Source organism: Argiope bruennichi, chromosome 3 (assembly GCF_947563725.1).
Source record: "Argiope bruennichi chromosome 3, qqArgBrue1.1, whole genome shotgun sequence".
In the NCBI taxonomy this organism is placed as follows: Eukaryota; Metazoa; Arthropoda; class Arachnida; order Araneae; family Araneidae; genus Argiope; species Argiope bruennichi.
In genome coordinates, this window is record NC_079153.1 from 13,458,603 (window position 1) to 13,486,482 (window position 27,880).

The window sequence follows — 27,880 nt, forward strand, 5'->3', positions numbered from 1 at the left end:
TTTTGTCATTATTGTAATTAAAAGAGTTAAAGACAAATTTGTTTTAATAAAGTTAATGGAAAAAATGAGATTGCTTTTTCTATTTATCCATAAATCTGGAATTTAATTTTTCTAGAACCACAGAAAATTTCATTTTATTTGTTTCATTCTGCTTCAGATTTTAATTTTTATATATTTTAACTTAAATATATAAAAATGCCGGAAAAATAAATGAAAATGAGTGAACACTTCCTTCTAAAACCCTGTAATCTATAATATAAATTGTTTAGCATTTTATATATTTCTTTTTTTTTTAATTTGTGGAATTTAAAATGTAAAAAAAAGGATGAGTATTATCCTTACAGAAATAATATAATCAAGCTTCCTGCCTCTCAATGATAATTCTATTCGGTAATATGCAGTGATGTAAAGTTATTAAATTTGAATTTTATGTCGATTGTTTCTTCAGGCCTTAACATATATTTTGCCATACGTAGTAATTACATTTTGGAATTTTTTTCTATATTTCATAAAGAAAAACTGAATGCCTCATGTAATTATAAATGTCAACTGTAAGGAGAAATGAAATTTTACGCTCATTATTTATATGGATAAATACCTTCAAATACTCGATCCATAAATATAATTATTTACTGCACTGATTCTAAATCCTTCTTGTGGGCAAAATTCTTTCAGATCAATAGCCGTCATCTTACCAAGGTTCAAATTTACAAGCTCCATCCTAAAATAACCTAATTGAATCCTCAAAACAGGACGTAAATATAAAGAGACTGAAACTTAGAGCGACAATATTTCGAAGAGAATCTATCAAATCAAATGCTACGTCTTCGTTGAGGAGAATTCTAATTATGATTTAAGGCACAACTGTTTCCTCGTAATTTAGAGTTGTGTTAAATACCACACCAGGGGTCGCTACCGCATTAACTATTCAAATGGTTTCAAGGAGAGCTGACAGTACATTAAAACTAAGATAGGAAATATGGAGATGATTTCGCTTCGTAAATTCTTTGAAATAATTTTTAAAGCTTAATTATTAGGAGTGAATTTTAATTATTGTTGATAAAAATTTATAAAGAAAGTGTAAAAGAACTGTCTAGTTTTGTGAAAAACTTCATGTAATGGTATATTATTATTTTGAAAGAAATAATTTAAATATGCTTGAGTTTTGAATATTTTTTTTACATACAATATGCAGCATAATTTTTAAAAATCTATATTTTCAATATTTTGAACTGATTTCTTAGCATAAGATTAGTAAATTATTGAAGTATTATTCGTATATTTTTTTATATAAATGCTTGTAGGCTACTATTTAATTTTTATTTTTTAACTAGCCACCTTTGGCGATCAGCCGGTTCGCCAATCTTAATGTTCGTTTAAATTTTAATAATTAAATAGGTTGAACCGGAGTTTAACCCCCTTCTTCGCCAAGTTGCGATAACGAGCCAAAGCTGGCAATCTTTATTATGCACTATAATTGAACATATTTTTATATTTTACGCAATTCCAACTTTAATAGATTCTTCAGCAAAATATTTTAAAACTTCAAATTTTGATAGCCATATAATTCACTCATAATATTATAAAGGCCTTCAGTCATAACGTGACATGTATCTCTCTCATTTTCTGTTACCACTCGTAGAATTTATGCTTTAAATTAAAGTGTAAATGATTCATCTGCAATTAATATAATAATATTTTTTACTGAAACAAAGATTTTTTAATAATATAATTACTGATAAAAGTCACTGAGCATTAAAACTTTATGGGCACTAAAGAATATCTTTCTTAATTTATGTAATATCTCAAGAATTTGTCCACAAAATTTTCTCAGATTCATCATGAACAGATCGATTCATTAACAATGTTTCATTTTAAATGCATCAAACACTAAGAAAATAAAATGAATCGTTTAAAATAATCGGTCGAAAACAGGTTTAAAAAAACTACTTAAAAAACGATGTACTTAAAACTATAAGCATATACAAAAAATATATAACTAACATAAATACAATTTACTTACAAAAGCATGCGACTAACCTAAAAATAATTTAAATCGTCCGTTGATAATGGTTGTCATGGCAACAATCGGAAAACAATGCGCATGCGTGAATTTTCTTCGTCAATTACGGTAACGCAAATGCGTGAATTTTTCTACGCCAGTTGGGGTAACGCTATGCAGATTATACATTTTTAATTTCCTTTATTCTGTGTTATTTTAATGCAAAGTACTTCAGAATAAATCTGAAACATGGATTAATTAACAATGTTTAATTTTAAATGCATAAAACATTAAGAAAATAAACAGAATCGTTTGAAATAAGCGGCCGAAAAACTTTAACCCTAGCCTCTTTACTGTTGGGAGAAAAAAAATACTGAAGCCTTACTCATTTGGTGGTAGAGAAAATGGAAGATTTTTTTGGCGAAAAAGTTAGCGGTGGGGAAAATGGAAGATTTTTTTGGCGAGAAAGTTAGTTTTTAATTAATAATTAAAATTTCTAAAAAAGGGACCCCAGGTGCACATTCCCGACCTCTAAGGTATACATGTACCAAATTTGGTAGCTGTATGTGAAATGACCTGGCCTGTAGAGCGCCAACACACACACACACACACATTGAGCTTTATTATAAGTATAGATTAAATAAGAAAAAGAAAAGAATCTCTATAAGAATTAGCTTTGTTTTTACTTTAAAAAAATGGAAAATCTTTACCTAACTATACAAGAAAGTAATTTGCAATTTTATTTATTTGCATGTTTTATGCAGAATGTTCGTTACACTTAGGGTGATGTGAGAATTAGGGCTTTTCTAGTTTGTTTAATACTAATTTCTTCTAAAAGTAGTGATTCACATAATTTTTAAAAATGCTAGAAATTCTTAAAAGTAATATGACATAACTGAAATGTACATAAGTGATTATCCACATTATGTTCAAATAGATCAAAATGCATTTATATACCTTTATATTATGCATAATATATCAATTTGCAATGAATATACACATTTCAAAAGCAATTTGCATGGTGTATATTGAATAGATAATTTTGTTTAGTCCAATTTTGTCCAGTCTATACAAAAGTCCAGTTTTGAAGCAAATTAGAGTTATTTTGAGATGGATCGAACTTTGAACCTGGTCAAATGGTGAGGACAACGCCTGAATTAGCATTATGTAACAATGGGCGTTAGGGTGGTGAGAATAAACATACCGTATGGAGTCAGCGAAAGCAAAAATTCAAATCAAGAGATTGTTTGCCAATTGACTGGAGGAATCCATCACGAATATTGAAATCATACGTGTATATAAATTCTTATGACGCCAAAGTTCTAAGGTCATGTGAAATCTAATATTATATGTGAATATGGCGGCATTTTCATTGTTGCAATTATGCTTTAGGAAGAAATATACTATATGTTAAACAGAATCAGGATTTTTCTTAAGGTAAAAATTAATGGAAATCAATGGTCTGTGGAAAAAAAATTATCCTTTTGTGATAACATAGTTTCAGTTCATTTATTCTAAAGAATAAATCTCTAAATTTTTAGGAACAAAAGTAAATCAACGATGAATTTCATTTCATATAAACAACTTTAGAGGCAACATTTTAAATTTTAATTAAAAAAAATAGTTATAAGTTTTCTATTTATTTCTATACAACCAAAGATTTTAAAAATCGCAATTGAAGAAAATTGAGATACAGCTGAAGCGTCTTATCTTCTCATAGAAGCATTTCTTTTTCAACTGTTGCTTCACATTTCTTTGTCCCCGCTGCAGGAAATACAACTCCAACAATTGACTGTTACTTGAACTCGAACAGTTTTCTTCCCTAGCGCCACTACAGTTCTCACTTCACGTTGTTATCTGGTCTCATCATTATGTTGCCTCGCAGAAGAAGATCTCGATCACTTTTCGCGACAGCCGAGATGGCACAGGTCGCATAAAATATTTCTTTTTCATTCGGTTCTATTGTCGTTTATATGGGGATTCTTTGATTGTGGAAATACTTAGATAGCTTAGGATTCTTTCCTTTTTCTTTTTGATTTCTTATGCTCTACTGTTTCTAAGTAGGAGCAAATAAAAAAAAATCGTTTTAAAGTTTTATGTCGATTTAGATTCGAATGCAGGAATTCGTCTCTCGAGATAGAAAATGGAATTTACTTGCTTTTTAAATTATTTTTTTAATTATTTATAAAGGGGTATATAAATAATTATCACTTTATAAATAATATATAGATCTAATATATAAAGTTATATTAAATCTATATTTAACATGTATTTTATTTGAATTACGTGGGTTTTCTCAGCATTATCATTTTAAAATATGTCGTCCTGTATCATAAGCACAGTATAATTAATAACGCAAAATCTCTTTATTGCTTTTTTTTTAATTTTCTCGCATGAGAAGTGTACAAAGAGATAGTATATTCTAATGGTCAAAAAATTCGAATTTGAGAGTTTGACAAACAGCCATGTTTCAATCTTCCCTAAGTCAGAAAAACAGATATATATATAAAAAAAAAAACAATCGGTTTGTCTATACGGTTGTAAAATATAAGTTTTCATAATACTTTAAAATGAAGAGAGCTTGATTAGTTTGGTTTAGTTACATTAACGTCCCGTTTGAAGCAGCACTTGGGCTATTTTGGGACGGACCTCGTAATTTTGAACCACGGTCAGATGACGAGGACGACACATGAGCTGGCACCCCCCTCTCCACACCACACCACACCACACCAGCGGGAGGACGTTTGGTCAGGATGGATTTAACGTATACCAGACCCTCTTACACGGCTGTTCTTTGGTGGAATCGGGTTTCGAACCTGAAACCCTCCGGTTCCGAAGCCAAGACCTTGCCACCAGGGCCCTGAAGAGAGCTTGATAGAAAATATTTAGTTTACAGATTTAATACCCGACATTATTTAGTATACAGATTTAATAGATAGACATCAAATTACGTCCTAAAACATTCAATGTATTGTTACTACAATTACAGGTCTATGTCAAATTTTGGTTTTAATTGGTTCGAGGAAGGATATCCAAAATACAGATTTGGCAGCTTGGTATTTTTATATTAAATGCATTTCAGCAATTAATCGCCAAAACAGCTTGAAAGGTCACACTTTAATTGGCTCTATCTTGGCGCTATTGTTCGCCAATAGCATATTTTCAATTATATATAAATACATCTGTTAGGGAATATGTGAGAAAGTTTCGAGGAGACTACTACCGCAAGAAATAATATGAGAGGCGAATTTTTCAATTCGTTTATATAGCAATGTTTCGTTACTGCGATATTCATTACCATATCATTTCAATCATATTCTGATGCTGAATTGCTTAAAAAAAAATCACAACCTCATAAAATGATTGTCACTTCAATGAAGAATGAATATAAATATTTTATTATTATGTCTAATAGCATTTGTAGCATGTCATTGATATGGATGGCTTTTAGTGAATAAATACAGAAGAAATAATAATATTTTTTATTTGACTATTTGATCTCTACATGCTAAAACAAAAGTAAAAATTTTCATTTTTTTTTTTTCTTTTTTGATAATATTTCACATTTCATGAATATGAATAGGTAAAATATGACATAAGGTCTTATACGTACTAAAAAAATAAACTTTTTTTTTCTTCTAGGAAGAGAGATGCAACAGCAAAATTATTTGATTAATTGTGGCCCAGCATAATTTTGGATAGCCAATTGCATTAGCAGAAGTGGCTTGGTCGCTATAATTTTGGTCGTTCTAATTTCGCTGTTAATTTTGTTTTCCCAGATGAAAAGACATTTATTATTTTTACAATTTTTTATAAAGTTAGATTCGGATCAACGACAGAAAAATCTTTCGAAAGTAATAACATTTGATAAAGGAAAATATGCACTTACTTTTATTTGTATGAACATTTTATAGTTTGCTTCTCTTTTTATTGAAGCTCTATTAAGACACTGATTTAATATAAGTTTAATAAAATTATTATTATAAGTTTCTTTCATATAAGTTTAATAAAGTTCCATAAAATTCTATCTTCAAGTATACAATGCCAAATGAATTTGAAAATAGTTGGAATATTCCCATGGAATATCATTGCACCTTAACTAGCTATTCGAAACATAATGCTGATTAATTATTATTATATTTCAGAAAAATTTTATTATAAATACCATTGTTTTGAAACACAGTTATAAATACTGTTCCGTTTCTTGAACTAATATTGAAATATATTTTAACTGCCTAAAGACAGGGAAAAAAACATGTTTTAAGTTCATGGAACATGTACAATATTCTGGCACCCTTAAATGATAGCATCAGCCCTGAATTCTTGATTCGTTTATCTAATTTTATATATATTTTTTTCCTTTTGTTTTGTGTCTGAGTATAATGCGTTTGGGGGTTTACCTAATTTCTTATTCATGACCAAAGCTAGCCAAATCCCAGTAGAGGTTAAAGACCGCGAGTTAGCCGTTTCACTTTCCACTTCCTAACTTAAAAATTAAGTTTGTTCTCTTTCTCTGTCTCTCTATTTTTTTTCTTTTTCTTTTGCCATTTTTTTCTTCCTATTTCTCTTATTTTCTTTATTTTTTCGTACTATTAAAATGCCTTTTTTCCTCCGTATCTTACTTTCTAATCCTTACTTAATCACTTGAAAAATAAGGAGTTCTACCTTGTTTATGTGCATATGGTTAAGGCTTTATTTCTAAAGATGGCATTTATGTTCGGTTCCGACTTCACGGAAAATATTTGCTGATCGGAATAGAAATACTTAACACTACTGTTTATTCTGAGAAGTTTAATAGAAAATTTTTGAGTTTATTTATTAAATAATTTGAAACAATATTTTATTATAAATCTATTTTTCATTAGTTTTTATATTAAAACTACTCTTCTCCACCATGGAAAAATGGCACTATATGTTGTATTATTAAACAAAATGGAACATGAAGACATCGGTTTAAAATGTGCTTAATTGCTTCTTAAACGTGTTACAAAGCATGTTCAATATGGCGTCCACCATTTTCTGAAAGCGAATTAAATCGCAGTGCTCCATTCTCAACAGTAGCTCTTAGCATATCAGGATGAATGTTGGGCAAATGTCGGAGTATTGCATCTTTGAATTCCAACGAATTATTTAGAATATCACCATAAACAATGTTTTGAATATATCTCTATAACCAGAAGTCACAGGGGTTGAGGTTTGGTGACGGGAGTAGGCAAGAAGTTTGGAAATAGCCTATAATCTGTTCATTCGTGAAATATTGCTTAAGTATCTGTGTGACACATGTACCAATGTGCGGTAGGGCCCCGTCCAACATAAAAGTCTTGGAGTCTAAAATGCCATTTTGCTGGAGTTCATTCTTAATGTCTTAACATTGACACTAAGCAAGCTGCTGTCACACTGCAGATCCAGTAATAGATCCAGCTGTCGACTGCTCTTTAAAGAAAAATGGTCTAATTATGAAATTAGCTGCCACACCAAACCAAACGATGACATTAGAAAAAAACAACAACAAAGGAACAAGATAGATAAAATGAGGGATTTGTTTGGCTCAAATCCTGCAATTATGGATGTTGGCATCGCCATTTAAGTAAATTGGGCCTCATCTGTCCGCAAAATGTGCCATGTTCAATATTAGTCCATTTCCATTCGTGCAAGGAATTCCAAAGCGAAAGATTCTCTTGCAGTAGAATCGTTACGCTGAAGTTCTTGAACATGTTTGATTTTGTATGGGAAGAAACGCAGAGCTTTATGGACAATTTTGAACACCATAGTCCTTGATACGTCCATTCGATGTGTGACAGAACGTACGTTACAGGTATCGTGTGTACTTTCCATTGTTGCTTCCTCCACTGCTAATGCAACAGGTTCATCAGGTTTCCGTTCCTCCCTAAGTGCAACAGATAAGAAATTCGTTGCTTCAATCTTTGCCGTAATTTCCTCAAACCGTAGAGTGTCATTGGCCCTCGACGCATTTCTCTTACAGAACGATACCTCTGCAAAGCACACCGCTGATTGCTAACACATCTGTAATAATATTTGACTAGAGAAGTACGGTCTTGCATGTAGAGACATTGTTACAGTGAGAACTCTGAAACACAGGCTTACTATTATCTGAAAAATCAAATGACGTGTAAAGCGTATCTGCATAAATCATTTATTTCTTCCTGCCGTAACCCAATTGCAAGCCATTGCGGTTTTGCATAACCCCACAAACAGTTTCATTTCAGAAACGATTAAGGACATTTTATACTGATGTATTCATGTCTTATTTTGCTTAACAATATTGCATACAGCACCATTTCATCCCTGGTGATGAATTTTTGAACTTTTTTTTGGCGGTAAAGAAATTTCTATGGCATCTTTTTAACTATTACGAAGTTTGTTAAAATTTAGTCCAGTGGTTTTCCTTTTTTGATAATTTCAAAGTGGAACTTTAATTATAACTACCCTCTATTTTAAAGTTACAATTTTCCGGCTCCTTAAGGCTTCGTCACAGCATACTGTAATGACCATTTAAATTATTCCTTGTTCCCTTGCCCATTTTAACCCTATATAAATTGTATTATATTTTAGGATAATAAACATGCATTTACTTCTTTAGATAATATTTAAGAATATATTTATAAGTATAAGAAAGTACTTTTTTACATGCGTGGGTATGAGGAAAGGCATGATGAAATATTTCCATATTTATTTTGGGTACTTTTACTTCAAACTAGGGAAAGTGGAAAATAATTTCACAAATATTATAATATCTTCAGATTTCAGATGATACTGTAAGAAGAGTATCTTTCTTGCATTTGTATAATTATATTCTTCAAGGTTAATTAGGTAATAACCTTCGCTCAAAAATAATTTATTAATTTACTTCCCAAAATTAAAAGACCGCTTCCTATTAACCAAAAGACAATTACGTAATAAAAACACATGTTTTGCCTTTTGATCATTGTAATGAACCTATTTAACAAATATTTGTCAAGAATTGTAATATATATTGATTGCTTCAAACTACAGATAACTGCTTGTCCCAATTAAAGGGAACAACTATTTATCAGTAAAAATATTTATTATTTTATTACATATCGCATATAAATTATAAAACAATTTAATGACTTCTTTTTGGAGTATCATTAAATCATTCTACCACAATTTCTTCTGCAAATGGTGGATAATGAGCGTTTACAAAAACATACCTGATTGAATATGATAGACGAGAAGGAAATATTCAAGATTTAGAAATGCACGTAAAAGGAAAAAGTCTTTCTTTTTTTTCTAGAATTTGTCACCAAATACATACTTTCAGGTTTGTTAAGGGCTCATTTGTATGCTCCTTCATCCCTTTTCCCAATTAGCTCTTGTTTCAAATTAACTTCTCTGAGTCTATTTATTTAAAGGTTTAAGAGCTATTTTTCTTACACTTCCCTTTTATAATCTACAAACCACTGTTGGCATTCGGTTGGTATGCCGGGTATATTGATAGAGCTTTATTTCAGTAATATCATTTATGTGTAATTTAATGTCCATATTTCTTTCAGCAAAGTTATAAGTATTAAATTAGTTTTAAATATTAAATTATGAAATACATTAAACTCGTTTTATTTAATAACCTTATATTTGTTGTGTGCGCTAAATACATAAACTTACCTAATGGAGTCATGTCCCGTGATAACATGCTGCCTTTAAAAACATAATTTTCGGAACAGACTATCTATAAGTTGCACATTTCATTTTCGATTTCTTATTTGTTATGTAAACTACCGATATAATTAACAAAATTTTTATTCCTCAGTCTTCAGACCTGGATAGTAATCGTATGATTAATCATTTAATGAAATCGAGTTAAGTATTTGAATTGGATTGCAACAAGGAAAGTATTATGGTAAAAAATTTTTTTTTTCTTTTGAAAATTTGTTAAAAAATTGCAATCAGATTAGAGTAATATTATTAAGATACTTGTATTTTATTGAATAATATTTTCTGAAGTTATAGCTGATAAAATCACACTTTTCATATAATCCTTAAGGAATCAAAATTTCAAAAAAAAAAAAAAATCTCTAAAACGCACATTTACATTCTCCGAAGTACATTTATTCGAAATCTGATTCTGATAGTTTTAAATAAAATAGTCTGGAATGTAGAAAACGCAGCCCCACACACATTCTTTGTTTGTCAAATACATTGGAAGAATGTATTATTAGTGTAAAAAGAAATATATATTAAATAAAAAAAACATGATTTGATAGTGCCAATAGTGTTTTAACTATTACTTATTTTTAGAGAAAGTTTTTAAAAGTACAGTGCTTGGGGGATTTGCTTCACACTGTAGCTTTATAAAATATCCATGGTCACAAAAAATACATTTACTTATAAATATTCCTTTTCGAAGTGTGCCTCAAAAAATAATCATGTCGTTATAAATGCGTACATTAAAAATGATGAAACTGTTAAAATAAGCATTACCTTAGTAAAACGTTTTGTCCATCTGTTTCCTGCCTTTGTAATAGCCCTTGTGTTGCTTTGACCCTTAACTGGGGACATGCGGTCTGTGAGACCGCTAGCGATGGATTTTCTGTTACTCTTATTCTATTTTTAGTTCAATTGAATGGATTGATTCTGTAGCTTTCTGTTTTGTGACCTTCAATACACGTGCACTTTTTCAACCGTTTTCAGCAGATGCATTTTTTAAATAATTCAGCTGTTTCTTCGAGCACGGTCTCTAAGACCGCATCTCCCTGTTAGTGTCCCAGTGATAAACAAGACTTAGCAGATGGTGCTAAATTTGGACCCCGAAATATCATCCAGTTTACTGATCCTTTTATGAAGCAGTGCTCCAGACATTTTTAAATGAAGCAGAAAGTGATTTTAGTGATAAGGATAATTGTACAGAAGAGTTTTTCGATTAAAGTTGGCATTCAACTGATTTTGATATGTATGTTTAAATATAATTAATATTTCTAATGATAACGTATTTTGAAAAATTTATAAAATATATTAATATACCATGATATATATATATATACAGAATTTATAGGTTGATTTTTATACTAATTCTTAATCTGTATGTTTAAAATGCCCTAGAAAACCGTGCGATGAAAGTCACACAAGCTGATAAAAAAGGGGCCAATTTTACCCATTGTCATTTTTTTTTTTCATATTGTCTTCTATATACCTTCATATATTGTAAAAATAAATATGATTTAAAAAGTAAAAAGTAATAGGCTTTTTCAGGAATATTATTTATTGCAACATGTAATTTGAGAAGAAAATGTATGTTCCAACGCCTTTACTTTTTTCAATGATAATATATTTTGAAAAATTTCTAAAACATATCTATATATCAAGAAAAATATCTGCAAAATATGTTGGCAGTTTTTCATACTAATGCATTCATTAGAAAATTTAATTTGAGTGCAAATGAAATGCGGTCTCGTAGACCGCACCTCCCCAGTTAAGTCCTAAAATTTCACCTCCCCAATTAAGGGTTTAAACGGGACGTTAATATAACTAAACTAAACTGAAACTAAACTCATGCCTTTGTAACCAGAATAAAGCCCTACTTTTTCTCTTTAAAAATGCCTTTTAGTGTCTTTTTTATAATTCTGTAACATATTCGAATAAGTTATTATTTAAGCAATTCTGAAATCTGGCTATATATTATTCAGAACTGTGAATTCGAAAACATTAGCCTTCATGTTTATTTTGCTTTAAATTGCGAAGTAAAGAGACCTTAGTTTCATCGCGTGTCACGCCTGCTTTTCGAGGATCATTGAGTATTGTCTGAATTAATACAATTAGTAGAGTATGGTTCTGGAATGCTAAAATATCCTATTTATAGCTTTAGTGAAGCAATTCACAACTTTGCACGTGACTTGTGCAAAGCAGAAATGTTATGCATATAAAGTTATCATTTATTATTCAAATAATGTGAAATCTGAATAAGGAAAATCAGAAAAGTAAAGCTGGACATTTAATGTCTGACTTTATTATTTACTGAATATATCTCAAAGGTTGTGAGCTTTTATTAATATCCGGATGATTACTTGATAATTTAAGTTTTGAACAGATGCTAGAAACTTTTATTTTTTAAGATTTTGAAATTTATATATCAAATATGTGTTTTATACATAAAGTTTATACGTAAAGCTTTCCTATTCTAGACAAAGTGATATCTTGAAACTTATCTACATTTTATGCATCTATTGAATAGTGCTTTTAAAAAATATTATATTGAATATTTTTCTATGTTCTAAACTTATTGGAAATAAAATTTTCATTTTTTTCACTAGAACTCTAGAATTGATTGGCATCATTTTTCACGAATTCCATTTCAATAAAATCTAGCCCTTCGATCTTTCTAAAATTTTCTTTGGAAAAAGCATCAGTTTCAAAAAAATCAGGATAAGAAATTTTTTTTTTAAATATAATTATACTAAATTAAATTAATAGATAAAATTTCTCCTATTTATATTATTAAGATATTGGTGCAGATTATACTTTTCTACCTTATGAGGTATCTTTTCGATAATTTCGCAGCTGTTTGGGATTAAATTATATATTTATTCAGGACTGAATAAATATATGATCATAAAAGTGGACATTAGAAATGAATGAATTATTATAAATCATATATTTATTCAGTCTGCATTGACTGAAATATAAATTGAAAAGTCTAATGGATAAGAAGATCTTTTTTTGTTCTAAATACTTTTAATGGTTGTGAGAGCAATCAGACAAATATAAAAGAAATAATTAGATTTATGTATATGTATTTTTTATAATTTGTAAATTATATAACTATATTAGAAGCTCTTATTTCTTTGAAAATATATAATGCATCGTTACAAAGAGTAAAAAAGTTGTGTTTGTCTTTTTTTAAATGGTTTTTATGGATTTTGACAAGAAAATACAGATTTCCATGTGCAGTTTTCCTTCTTTTTAGAATTTCGGAATTCTGGAATTAAATATTTTCTGCCCTGCATTTAAGAAACATATCCGAAATTCAATAAATAATGAGAAATTCAAATTAATCTATTTTTCAAAATAAAAGTTTTCTCAAAATTGATTATACACTTTTATTTTGATGAATGTGAACGACAAATCATGTCATTGACATTTATAATCATGAATAAATCACAATAAATCTCGAAAATTATGATTATGATCAATCATTCATAATCATAAATAACCTATTTTCTATATATTTTTTTCTAAATATATTTTTCAAAAGATGTGGGAATAAGTTTATTTAAACACTTTTATTTGCTTTGATCTATTTCAGGTTTGTTAAATTTTAATTTTACAATTGATTTTTCATTCATTTTCTTAAGAACCAGAGTTTAAAACCTTTGCGCATTTGTTTATTCCCGATGAAAATACCTGATCTTAATGTTTTTGGAATTTTAGTATGGATTAAAAAGGAATTAAAATTTAAATTATCAATCCGTACCAAGTGACGCCACCTGGTAGTCAGTTTGACAAAAATCTACAAAACACTAAACTCATGAAATAAATAGATATATACGTTAGTCAGTTTATTAGTAAAATTATGTTTTGAAAATCTTTTTTAATTAAAGTTAGCTTACTATTCTCACATCGCGAAACACATTTCTTAGATTTATTGTGAAATTTATGTTAAGAATAATCTGTTAGAGAAAAATATCGATTCATTTTTCAAAAGAAAATAAATGAATTTGAATAATTTTTTGATCATATGCTTAGAGTTGATAGCCATACCTTTAAATCCATAACTCTTGCAATTGAACTTTGTTCCACCAACTGCCCAACAATCTTCGAAAATTGTCTCTCCTCCCCTTTTTATTAATTAAGAGTATCTTAATATCTACAGGTCGATATTTGTGGGTGTACTTCATTCTACTCTGTAAATGGTTATTTTACGATGCCAATATAATTGCCAAATTTAGTAATAAATATTTTTTAATTCAAATTAATCTTAATCAAATTTAATTCATGTAAAAAAATTTCATATTTAACAATAAGAACTTTTAAATGTTTTGACTCCAATATTTAAAATAGTAAAGTAAAAAGTATTTATCTTCCAAGTCACTATTGCTATTTATTTATTGAATCATTACTGATTGAAACAATGCCAACTGACAAGAAATTGTTAATTCACTTGCAAATTAAGATATCAGGTTATAAAATAAAAAATTATTTTATTTATTCTTAAGAATATGATTTAAGTCAAATTAATTTACTTGGATGATTCTGTTTATTAACTGGAACGAATGAAGGAAAAATAATCAGAAAATAATTTTCGTATTTAAAATAAATCCTTATTTGGTGTTGTGACCTTTTTTATAAGCTCTTTTCTGATTTATCACAAGTTGTACTTTTTAATTCCCTTATAAAATGAATATATTTGATGTATCTTTTGAAATATAACTAGCTGCAGTAATTTTTTTATAAAAAAAAAATATTACTATTCCATAAAGAATAAAAAAAAAAACCTTTCAAGAAAAAAAATCTTTTTTAATGTACTGATAAGAAGAAAACAATTTTATTATTCATGATTTGGAAATTAAAACGGAATCTTTAATAGGGAAATAAAGGAGATAAAAGAAATATTAAAAATTGGAAGTTTAATCATATTTAATATGTACTTATATATATTTTTTAAATTCTTCATTTTCTTTCTTTTTATATCATAAAAACTTAATTTCTTTTTCATTGGTCTCAAGATTATTCCTGATGAATTTTTTTTTTTATAATTCAATACACTAAAAAATGTAGGTTTTTAAAGGTTTTGTTTATGACTCTTTTCAATTTTTTTATTGCCTATATTTCATTCATTATTTTATAATTCTCTACTATATAGGTTACTGAGGCTTCATATCATTTGTTTCTGTTGTTTTCAAATATACTCTAAACAGAGAATTTCTATCGGAATCAGAATTTAATTAAAATTAGTCTTTTAACAAACGTGTTCTGAATATAATTAAAATTTTATTGCTACCGGAACATTCAACAATGCATGATTTCTGAACTTTAATAGATTAAATAAAAGGAGAAAAACTGATTTTAAAATGTGATCTTTACAAACATATTATTCGAAAATATAAAATAAGTTTAATAAAAGTGTGGAATAAAAGCATTTTTAAATAAAGGAATTGTGTATGGTTTTCACTTAAAATATTTCCTAATACATTTGGATTTGCTAAATTAAGGATATATTATACATTCACTTTTTATTTACTATCAGGAAGATTCATAGAAGGAGAAGATTTAATTCTTTTTGGGCAGATGTGACTGTCGTAACTCTCCATACTAAACATTTCATTGTTCTAGTGTATCCAGATTATTTTGTATAAATTGTTGAATCCCAATCCCTTTTTGTATGTCTACCCATGGTATTCAGTAAGGGATTTAATCCTAACGTTCATATAAACTCACAGAATACGATTCTTCATTCTCACAAGAAGGAAAGTATACAGATATCTACCAATAGTTTTCTGGAAAACTGCACTAAAAAAACCATGTCATCACATCCGGATACATGGAAACTTTATATGCGACATGGGAAATAGTGACGCACATAGGAGGCACAATGGACTATGTTAACATGAAATCAGAGTCGATGAAAGGTTTTCAAACCCTGGCATCTCTAAAGAGTGACGTCTATTCACCTTTATCACTATGTATATAATTTGGAGTTATATATAACGTTGTGTATAATTTGGAGCCTCCAACAGAGTCTCTAAGATTTATGCGGGTAACTTCCATTGATGAAGCAAGAAGTTTATAAGGACAAGTTGCTCAAACTGACACCTTGAATGAATCATGACATGATTGTGTTCATCGAGGAATGGCGATTGACCCCGATATAGCAGCGTGATACTTACAGTTCGGCAAAAGGTCCAGATATTAGGCTTCTTAAATAAAACTCTGTTTTACGAGCTACAAGAAAAGTTTCATTCAGAGTTTAGTTTAGTTATATTAATGCCCCATTTTTAAAGGAATACTAGGGCTATTTTGGGATGCATCTCGTAATTTTGAACCGCTGTCAGATGAACGAGGACAACACCTGAGCTGGCATTCCGTTCTCCAAACTTCAACGCTGACCCACACAGACTCACTTACAAGACTTTTCTTCGGTGAAATCGGGTCTCGAACACGAAACCCTCCGGTTACAAAGCTAAGACCTTTATGACTGTTTTCAATTTTTTTTACTGCATACATTTTTTTCTTTATTTTATAATATTCTAATATATAGGTTACTTAGGCTTCATATTATTTGTTTCTATTGTTTTCAAATATACTCTAAACAGAGGATAAGAGCTAAGACGACCACTGCCCGTCTCATTGTGAGGGCCCGATGCTAAGGAAATATTTCTTGAAAGTAAAGCATTCACTGAGGTTTGATTCTTTGGTAAATTCCTCCCATCATTTGAGATTGATTAACTGAGCTATATTATGTTTCTATAATCATTATGAAACAGCTTGTATAAGAATAGGTAAGCAGCATAAGTTAACAGAAAGGTGACAAGCATATTATAGTTTAACCCTTTAAAGAGCCATTTTTTTTTAGTCATATTATGTTAAAATATTTTTAGGCTTGAAATTAGAATAAGAAAAGGGATTCATTTAGCTTATTAGATAAATTTAACTTGATTCATTAATTGATTTGGTTAATTAATAATTAAGTAACAAATCAAGACACACCATTTTGTTTGAGATAAAGAACTGAAGCATCTAAGTTTCTGACTTACTAAAAAAAATTGTCAGAACTTATGCCAACCTACATAATTTCATACAAAGATTCATAAATTTGGTGGGAAGCATACTTCCCATGGTCCAAGAAAGGGTTAAAATAAGTTGAAAAAAAAAGGGGGGGGGTGGATTTTCGTGGTTTTTTTCTTTATGAGTTTTTGGTTTTAGAAGATTATTGCAAACCATGTTCAAAACTTAAATAATATTCCATAAGAGAAAATTTTATGAAAATCCATTTTGTGGAACTGAAAACTTTCGCTCGAAAAGTTAAAAAAAGTAATAGGATTTCATGAAAAGTGATTTTAACCAAATGTGCCAACCTTCTGTCTATTGACGGGATTGATCGACAAGAGAGTTGGAAGAAAGAATTTTCAATCACTTCTTTTCCAACATTTGTTCGCCGAAAATTTCCTCAACGTTCTCCATTTCAACCATCAAAAAGGAAGACAAAAATTCATTCATCTTTTTTTCGTTCTCTTTGCATCCATTTTACAACCGTAGGTTTTCTTTTGGCAAGGAAATTTTAGAGTGTCCGACGATTTTTCGTGAAGTAAAATCTGTCCATACCTTTTTCTCAGCGAAGAAGCCATTTTTCCGACCTGCTTTAAGTGTAAGCTATCGTTTCTAATGTCCACTTTCATGACATGCAACCGAGAAAAATGTGGGTCTGCGTAAGCAATTTTATTCTGTCAAAGTGCGCAAAATAAATATTTATGAAAACAAAAGAAAAATAAATTGCAACTTTGCATCGCCGAAGAGCGTTTTTGCAGGCCCAAGAGAAAAACTATTCTCACGCAACATTGTTTTCCCCGCAATAAAAAAAAAAGGGAAAAATTAACATATCCTACAGAGCGCAACATCAAGATTAATACATCAAGTTAAAAAAAAGAAAAAACACACACACACACACACACACACACACATTAAAGTAAGCAAAGTTTTTTTCCCCACTAAAGTTGTTTTTCGAACTTGGAAGTTTAAATCATGTATAGTCTGTAGACTCATTTCTTTCAGAACGAGATCGGAAAGAGTTTTTGTGTTTTTCGATTTTATACTTATAACCGAAACAGATGAATGGCCTTCTCAGACATCGTTTTTCTTTCGAAGTTATGTAATAAATAGATTTGTACTCTGTAAGTTTCTATTGGTAAAGAAAATTTCCGAAATGTTGTTGAAAAGTATCAGTTTGTAATAAATTTTCACAATTCTATAACAGATTTTTTTGTTTGTGTGCGTGTAAGTCGGGTATATTGCAGTTTTAAGAAGGGTTTGAATAGGCTCACTTTAATTATAATCATTCTATATGATGACAGATTTAAATATAGCATACGTAACGATCTACATTCTGATCACAAAAAAAAAAGACCATTGCCTTTTCTTAAACTATATATTGCAATATCTTCCCTCTAAATTTTCTGCTGCAAGTTTCCTGTTTCAATCATTTGCAGAAGACATAAATGTTCTATATATATATATATATATATATATATATATATATATATGCCCTAACTTTAAATATTTAGGATCCCTCCTAGGTGAAAAGCATCATTTTTGACCGAAATGTCAAGATACAATTTATCCATTGAAATGATGCGTCCGAATGAAAAGACTGGATCAAGATCATAGATGGAATTTCTATTTCACAATGGCAGGAAGGATGATTCCCCCCCGACGTAGTTTCCTAGGCAGTAATATAACGTTACAGAAAAATGTTATTCCAGACTATAGAATGAAACTTTCTATTATTCATCATTGGAACGGACCGAACCACTCAAACAACAGCACAACAAACAATAACGCAGATATAACACCTACACTTAAAGACAGAAAATGTTTACATTGTTCGAGAGCAAAGGAGGTTGTATTACCAGGGCGAGATCTATCTCCCAGAAAAGTATGATCCTAAACATTCTCCCCTCGAACTAACTCTTGGGCAATATAAAAGGCGTAATAGGAGAAGAGGAATCGTACTTCTCATTCAGTGCATAGTACAGCCTAGTAAATGATTGAAATCGATTATCTATAAAGGATAATTATCTTTCTTTTGTAAGAAAGATCTTTGAATTTTACCAATCAAGTATAAACTGCAATCGGATTTTATATCTTCTATGAACTTTCCATCTTTACAGAAAAATGTACATTAAATTTCATTTTTTTTTTTTTTGCCGAATTGCGTGACTATTGATCTTTTGTCTTAGTGCCCTTCAGCAGCCTACAGCTGTATGTACTAAAATTCTTTCCAGGGCTCTTTTGTATAAAATTTTGATAATGTTTCCTGATAGTTTTCTGTTTTACTTGACAATTGTAAATCTATTTAAAATTTTAGCATCTTGCTTCCCACATATGATTGACACCCCCTTGGTTGATTCACAGCTTCTTCCCCCTTGATTTATATGTATTTCTAGACATCCATTGAATATGTCATCGACAATTGTATTAAAAATCTTCATATTTCTTGTAATCTTGATTTCTTTACCAACATACGAAAAATACTAGAATGTTAATATTGCCCATTTTGTACAAAAGTAATGAACTGCGTTTTTTTAATACAATAAAGTTAATTTAGAATTGTTGCTTCATACTGATTTTTCTAATGCTCCTTTAATAAGATTTTAAATTTTATGCTTCCCAGGTGCTGCCTCAAACAAATAAAAGTCATGCAAGTAAGCAATTTTTTAAATATTTTGCTTTTTTAGTATTGTACTAGTATTTGCATCATTATTATTAGTAGTACAGTATTCATCAGTATTGGTACTCCTAGAGTACATAGAATAACTAATGAAGGTTTCGCTTGCTGTTTATTATTTTTATCTTTAGCGGTTCATAGCATGGTACTCAAGTAGGGATTGCAATACCGGTATACCGGGATACCGAATACCGGTATTTTGAGCCATTTGTACAATTTTGTAATACCGGTATTCTCAAGTTTAAATACCGGTTTTTCGGTACTTACTAGAAATTTTTAAAATTGTCTCCATTATATGTTCAGGTATCGCAAACATACAGTATACGTTTTTGTTTTTATATCGCCCTAACGGGCGAAATTAATTAGCTAATTAATGGCTTAATTAATTGCTTAAATCTAAATTAGCGAAACATGGATTATCCCTGAAAGAAAATATTGTATCCATAACGAATGATGGAGCAACAATTATGAAAAAAGTTGGAAAGTTGATTGGTGCCAATCAGCAATTGTGCTATGCACAAGGAATTCAATTAGGAGTAATAGATATATTATACCAAAAATATAAAGAACAGAAGAATTCAAATATTGTGGATATAGAAACTTCGGATTCCAACTTTGAAAAGAGTAAGAGTAAGAGTGATATTGACAATGTAATTGTTGAAGAAGATATTGCTAATAAGGGTGAAATATTAACCTATCAAGAATGGTTTCCTATAATTTATAAAGTTCGAAAAATTATTAAAATATTTAAACGTTCCCCTATAAAAAGGATATATTACTAACATATATGCTAACTGAAAATAAAACAGAATATATGTTAATATTAGATTCTAAAACACGTTGGAACAGTTTACTTCTAATGATGGAATTATTTTTGAAACTGAGAAATCCAATCCAAAAAGCAATAATCGACTTAAACCTGTAAATTAATTTTTCAGATAGTGAATTCGACTTAATATTCAGAACTATATCAGCTCTACTTCCAATAAAACTGACTATTGAGGCATTATGTAGGAGAGATTCTAATTTATTAACAGCTAATGCAACAATAAATGTCATGTTGCAGTCACTGAAAGAACAGCACACATCAGTATCTGAAGAATTATATATTACATTGAAAAATCGCACAGAAGGAAGGCATACCGAAATAGAAAATGTCTTATGGTATTTAGATAATTCTAATGATTTTAAAAATGAAAATGAAAGGAAGAAAAGAAAATAACCAATTCAAATTTGTTTAAGTTAGAGTAAAGTTTCTTAAAATTTTTTCCCACAAACCTATCCACATTCAGAATTCGGTTCAATTATCGAAGATTATGATGTCACTACTGTCAATAGTGAAAAGGAATTGTCTCTTGAACAAAAATTAGAATTAGCTATAAATAAAAAAATTTCAAAGAATCAAAATACAATACAGAAATCAGCTATATCCAAAACCATCCGACGAGAAATCGATTTATTTGAAGTTGAGGGATTTAGAGGTAAATATTTGGAAAAAGTATATCGCGCATTGCTAACAGTACCACCAACTAGCGTAGATGCCGAAAGAGCGTTTTCGACAGCTGGTAATTTTTATACAAAATTACTTTTCATGCTTAATGACAGTACAATTGATGCATTATGTTTTTTTAGATCACATTTCAAAAATTTGTAATAGTACCACAGACTGAATAGTGATATTTACACTTTTTTTATGATTTAAATAAATAAGATGTTTCTTTACTTTTTTGTGATTATATGCTGTTATAATTTATTACAGATTATATTTTGTATTTATACTATCTAACAAAACTAGCAAATAAAAAAAAGAAGAAGCGCCTGTGTTTTCTTTCTTTTTCTAAAATTTTTAATACCGGTATTAAAACCGGTATCCCGGTATTAAGATTTAAAAAATACCGAATATCGGTATTGAAATTTTGGTCCGGTATTGCAATCCCTATACTCAAGTTTTTGGTTATTGCAGTTTTTAAAGAAATTCAAAATCACGATAAAGATAAACCATTTCCTGACAAAGAGTGGTCATGAAATAGTATAAATATATTCTCCATTTAGAAAAATTTTTGAAAGTTACAAAAAAAAAATGTGTTAGTCTATGACAAGACGATGGTTTATACTTTTCTGCCACCTCGAATAGGAAGGCAAAAGTATCATAGTTTATATAGCTTCACAAGAGATTATACAAATTTGAACGTACAAAGCACATATTTCACATGAGTGTTGTCTCTGAACCGTGAGATACCATAAAAGTACGGAATATTTTATAAGATTAAGAATTGGAAAATAATGAAATATGACATTTTTCTTCAATTTTTATTACAATTAACTCTCTGATTTTTTTTTTTTTTTTTTTGCATTTCTTCTTTATATTGCTGCAAATTTGCAAAAAAATTCAATACCATGCAAATTTATGGTAGGAAATATATATTCACTGAGATTTTTAATGGATATCAAACCAGAGACTCAATACATCAGTGCTTTTGGAGACAAAAATGTAGGTTCTTGAGAACGCAAAATTTGTAGCTCTATTCTCTTAAGAATCAAGATTCCTCTAGAGAATTCTACTTGAGTCACACTCTAATGGAATGATATATAAACTTAACAGCTTAAATGACTTTATCTCTTTCTCTCTCGATATTTTATTTATCTGCATTTTGACTATTTTTTGAACCCTGTGTGTCTTGTTTCCTGAAATGCCTTGGAAATAAAATATCATTTTCTATTATCCAGTTTTGCTGACTGCATTCATTATACATCTACTAGACGAACTATATTATTACGAAACTTCCTACACTAAGTCTGTAAAGTCAAAGAGTTGGCTTGTAGTGGGTGTGTGATGTAAGAAAATCACAGGCCTCACTAACAAACGACGCCTTTTATTAATATGAAGACACAGAAAACAAATACACGGCCAAGACGAACGCAGACAGCAAACAACAGCACATTTAGTACAAACAGCAGCTCACAAGCAGTAATTAGTAGATAACAACAATCGCAACACACAAAGCGGCCAGACAGAATTCAGCAGGAGGATGAAAATCTGCGTAGCTACTCTCTACGGTCTGACCAAATGATTACAATTCCCAACTTTATCCTCGCTTTTGCTGCATCCAATTGCCGATCAACTACTATACGACTGGCTACTCCACCCACGACTCGATGCTGCTTCTATGATAAACTTCAAGATTCGGCGCACATGTCAATTCTCTAATCGCTTGAGCTCCGCTCAACGCTTGTGCTTCTCTGGACTGATTAAATTTATTCGCCGTTGTATATACGACTATATCCGGCTTAGACTACCAGCCTTTTATAGTTCCCGAAGCAAGACAGAGAAGGGTCTGGAACAATCAAGCATATATCAGCTTCTATTGGCTTTGTCTTCTCTACTATTTTGTCGCCCAAACGGTCGCCATGTTCGGTTTTAATGATTTGGCATCTGATCAGTCTAATAGAGCTAATCGTAAAACGGTTTTTCTTACGTTGAAACTAATCATTCTGGGAAACAACATTACAGATTCGTAACAATATATAATTAACCCACTACTTATACCATCTTGAACGAAATTTATAATCATAATAATCATACTAAAAAGAATAAATGCGATTAGTTTTAAAACGGTGAAGGAGAAGTTGTAGGAAAAATGAGATGTAGATTTAGATTACAGATAAGCTATCTAGCTGAGTTGGAAATTATGAGGAAGGATTTTTATTCATTTATTTACAACTCCCAAGCATTTTTATGTAGAAAGATATTTAAAATTAGAAATCAGGATTATGATTAATTAAAATGAAATTAAAGGTATTTCATCCCCACGTTATAGCAAGAGAGAAAATGGTAGAAGTGAATTTAATTTTTATTTCTTATATCTCCGAATACAAAGAGCATGATCGTATCTTCCTTCTTGCAGACATGAATTTTTTGTCGGATTTTTTTTATATATATGTTTTTTTTTGTAATGCCATTAATATTAAGAGAACATCAGTATAAAACTGTATGGAATCAGTCAGATGACAAAAGTAAATACGCATATCATCTCACGATATGTTGTCTTAAGCGTTTTAATTCGAAAAATATGACTGAACTGCGAAATTAGGCGAAAGTCAGACATTTTATCTGTCACAATGGAATACAAATAGTTTTCATTAATCCCCGTAAATTCTATCGAAATTTAATAATATATTTTTAAAAATAACTTTTCAATCATTTAGATAATCATTTTTTTAGTCAATAGTCAATTTTATTTTAAAAAATCAATGTACAGAAGTAATTTGAATCTTTTCTTAAACAAAAAGGTAACCACTATTGAAAGACTTATGAACCACTATTGCAACCATAGTTAATGGCTGCTGAAATTTAAATTGTGCTCACCACTATTGCAACCATAGTTAATGGCTGCTGCAGTTATATTTGATCACTATTGAAACCATAGTTAATGGCTGTTGCGCCGGCGTCCTGGCATAGGGGTAGCGCGTCTTCCCCGTGATCTGGGCGTCCCGGGTTCGAGTCCCGGTTTGGGCATGGTTGTTGTTCTATCTGTGAGATGTGTGAATGTGCCTTCCTGTAAAAAGGGGTTGTGTAAGCGAATGAGTGATGCGTGAGTGGCAAAGTCGTACTCTTGGCCCTAGTTGGCGCTGCTATAAAAAATAAGAGACGTTCACCTCAGGCTTAAATCTCTGTATTCGTAACAGCGGGCTTGTCAGTGGCAAGTGCCATAAGAAACAAACAAACAACAAACAATGGCTGTTGCGACTATATTTGACCCTTATTGTAACCATAAAGATTGTTTGTTTATATTTCAGAAAAAACTGATATTTTTATCTCAATATCAATTTAAAATTATAAGAAAAGTATCGTGGATACGAAAATCTTAATTGAGCGCGTTATTCAGATTGATAAAGTCTTATTTGTATTTCAAAATTGCTATCAATGTTTGACGAAAAAGTTCAATTTCTATCCCCATGGAAACGGAGATCCAAGGGAACACATTGTAAATAACTGCATTATTTCACGATTCTAAAGGACAGAAGCTACTCTAAAGAACAGAAGGCTTTATTGACAAAAAAAATCGGAAAATTTATTCATTGGTTTTACTTCGATGAATAAATAGATAATGATAATTTAATTACTTTAAACAAAGTTTACCTTAATTCGTTTTGTTCTTTCTAAAATTTAATATGATACATTTAGCTTGTCTAATGAAATAAAATCTAAATAGTTTTTCTCTTGGGATATGAGAATTTTCAACAAGATTTTATCAAAAACAATTCATTAATGATATTTGAAGTACTAATGCAAATTAATGTTTTAATTATATACGTTGGAAACTACTGGAACAGTTTTCGAACTCATATTCAATATTATTACGTAAGTAAAAATTCTTGAGAGAATGTTATCTTTTTCTATCCATTCTATTCTATTTAAACAAATGACAAGGCAGTTTTCCCCCTCAAAATTATTTTTTAAACATTTACCGAAGCAATGATCATCAGTGCACTTGAGCATTCCATCAAATCTACAAAAATTCACACCGATTTAAGAAGAAGCGAGACAAAAAAGAGTGAAATCTTCCATGATAACATAATAAATAGAAAATGCTAATGACTTGTAGCGTTTGTTAATTATAGCCACAAAGTTTCCATTTCTTCCTAGAAAAAAAATTGAAGTATCGTTCAACCCTGCCTCTTACATAAGGTACCATAATAATTAACGTGGATTGGAATTTTTCCTTTTTGTGGGCATGTCGAAGGATTTGACCAAAGGTTCATCAATGGCGATTAACTTGGAAAAAATTTACCTACATGCCGAGGATATTAAAATCCCCATGATGAAAGTTTTATTGTCTTTTTAAGATTTTTCTGATTACTTGTTTTCTAAAAAAAAAAAAAGATGGACAACGAGTCTTTCAGAGATGAATTTGAAAATCCTTTTAAAAAAACTTTCGTCTTCTTTCTCTTTGGTAGTTGTTAAAAATTTTATTAATACAACTAGCAAGAGAGTTTTAATCCAGAGACTCTGGTCACTTTTTAATTCAGTGCTAATTAAAAATTCAATGTTATTCAAATTTAATTCAATATAAATTGGTAATTTGGATATATTTCCAATTCAGCAGGGTAGCTGACCTGTAAATATTCTGCTTCCTGCCTTCAGCAGTTTAATACTTTTTTTTTTTTTTTTTTACGGTTTTACCTTCAAATGCATACGAAGTTGTTTTTCGAAATATTATATAAAAATGATTTCAAAATAGGTAATAAAGAAATGTTTTTATATAATTTATGTACTTATGTCCAACGCATGTAATGAGTAGCACACATGCAGAATAATTTACAATATCTGATAAATTTAAAAAGACTGTTTGAGAAGTCAAATATAGGCCATTTTTGTGATGGATTCGAAGGGCACTCAAGAGCTGGAAAGAAACAATGATAAGAACAACAACTAAGCAGAAAAGAGTGCTAAAGTAAGGGAAAAAAAGAAATATTTTAATTCAACATTTCAAACAGCTTGTATAAAAGTATGGTTACTAACACAAATAAATTTTAATTACTCTAATGAATGGGATTGCAACATGTTGGCAAATATATCAAAGAATATACGCCTATGTCTAATGGAAGTTTGTTATTTATTTCGAGATTTTCATCGAAATTAATTGATTTTCAGATCGTGTCATTTTGTGTGCTACCAGAAGAAAACATTGTCAAATATGGTGGTACATGTAAGAAAGAGATATATTTGCTTCTTCTTATCGAACAAGGATTTAAAAAGCATCGAGTTAATTTCAGATGTTATCTTCTTAAGTTAGATCACTCTCTATCGTGTAGGAATCATGTTCGTATATGAAGTTCTGAAAGAAAGATATTTCAGAAAATCACTTTGCCGAAGCATGGCATGTATTCGACAATTTCAGCTACTAGTTTATATTGGATCGTTCCAATGCCGAAGCATGATAAGCATTCAACAATTAAAGCAATTAGTAATTAGGAGGGATCGTCCGAATGCCAAAGCATGATATGCATTCGATGATTCCAGCAACTAGTTAGAATGGATCGTTTCAAAGTTTCATGCCATAAAGCAATTAGTTGGAGCGGATCGTTCCAATACCGAACCATGACTAACTAACTAAGCAACTAATTTAGAATACAGTGTTCCAATGTTGAAACAATACATGCTTTCGACGGTTCGGCTATTCAAGCAACTAGTTAGAAGGTATCGTTTCAAAGTCGAAGCATGCCCTCGATAATAAAGCAGGTAATTGGAACGGATCGTTCTAAGACGGAATAAAGAACATATATTCAGCAATTCATGCAACTAGTTAGAATGGATTGTTCCGAAGCATGGCATACATTCGACAATTCAAGCAATTGGCTTAGGGTGGATCGTTCGAATACTGACTTGCTTTCAAGAATTCAAGAAACTAGTGTTTGGCCTGAATCATTCTACTAAGTAGTTGTGTCTCACGTGCCATGATGTTTATCAGCTGAAATATCAACACATAATCATTCTTGATAGACAAGTGATTTTTAGAATATTATGCTGAAAAAAAAGAAAATTGCCGCATTAAACACACAGACAGTGTAATTAAAGTTTCATGGTTGGCCTACTACTGCAATGAGCTGTTTAAGCATTCATATTATGTTATGAAATTAACTATTTTCAATTCACTTTGCATCTGAATATTTTTCAGTTTATGTAAAATTGAAATTGTACTATTTACATATAATTTATGGAAAAGTCTCTGAAAGTCGCCGGATTAAAAATAATTCATTATATAAACCTTGAATATTGCGAAATAAGTGAATTATTTTATTTTAAGAATTTAATGGACGTTCAAAACTAAGTTTCTAGAATTCAGAGCTATTAGTCTGAAATCTTCGACATTATTTTACATATTATTTTTATTCTATAAAATGCATTAGTAACATTGCATTTTCTGGCTAAACTTGAATAGAATGTATTAAAACAGAGTAAGAATTCCAATCATCCTTTACTTTTCATATGTTATCAAGAGAACATATATTCATATTTTAAATAACCATTTTTATACATTTAACATTACTGAAACTATACATTTTGTTTCAAACTTAGAATTATTCGATTTTTTTTTTAAAAAAAGATGCAAAAATAATAGCAAGAATAATATAGGATACCATCAATGCAATAATTTCGTAAGTGATTTATTTATGAAAACTTATTTTAACATATGCTTATACATTATGCATAATAGAAAAATGGATAGAAATGTCTTAAGTTTTACATAAAATTTGCTGAGCATGGAGAAGTTTTAATTTATAGAACTAATAAATTTCTTTTGGGGGAAATTCTAAAATATATGTATTGAAATATTTTATTGAAGGTATGATACTTTTGAAAATATAAAAATATCAAGGGTAATCCTTTACAAGACCATTGTTGGTAATTGTTAACAAATATTAATATATAAAATCCCACAATGGTTTATTTTACTTATTTC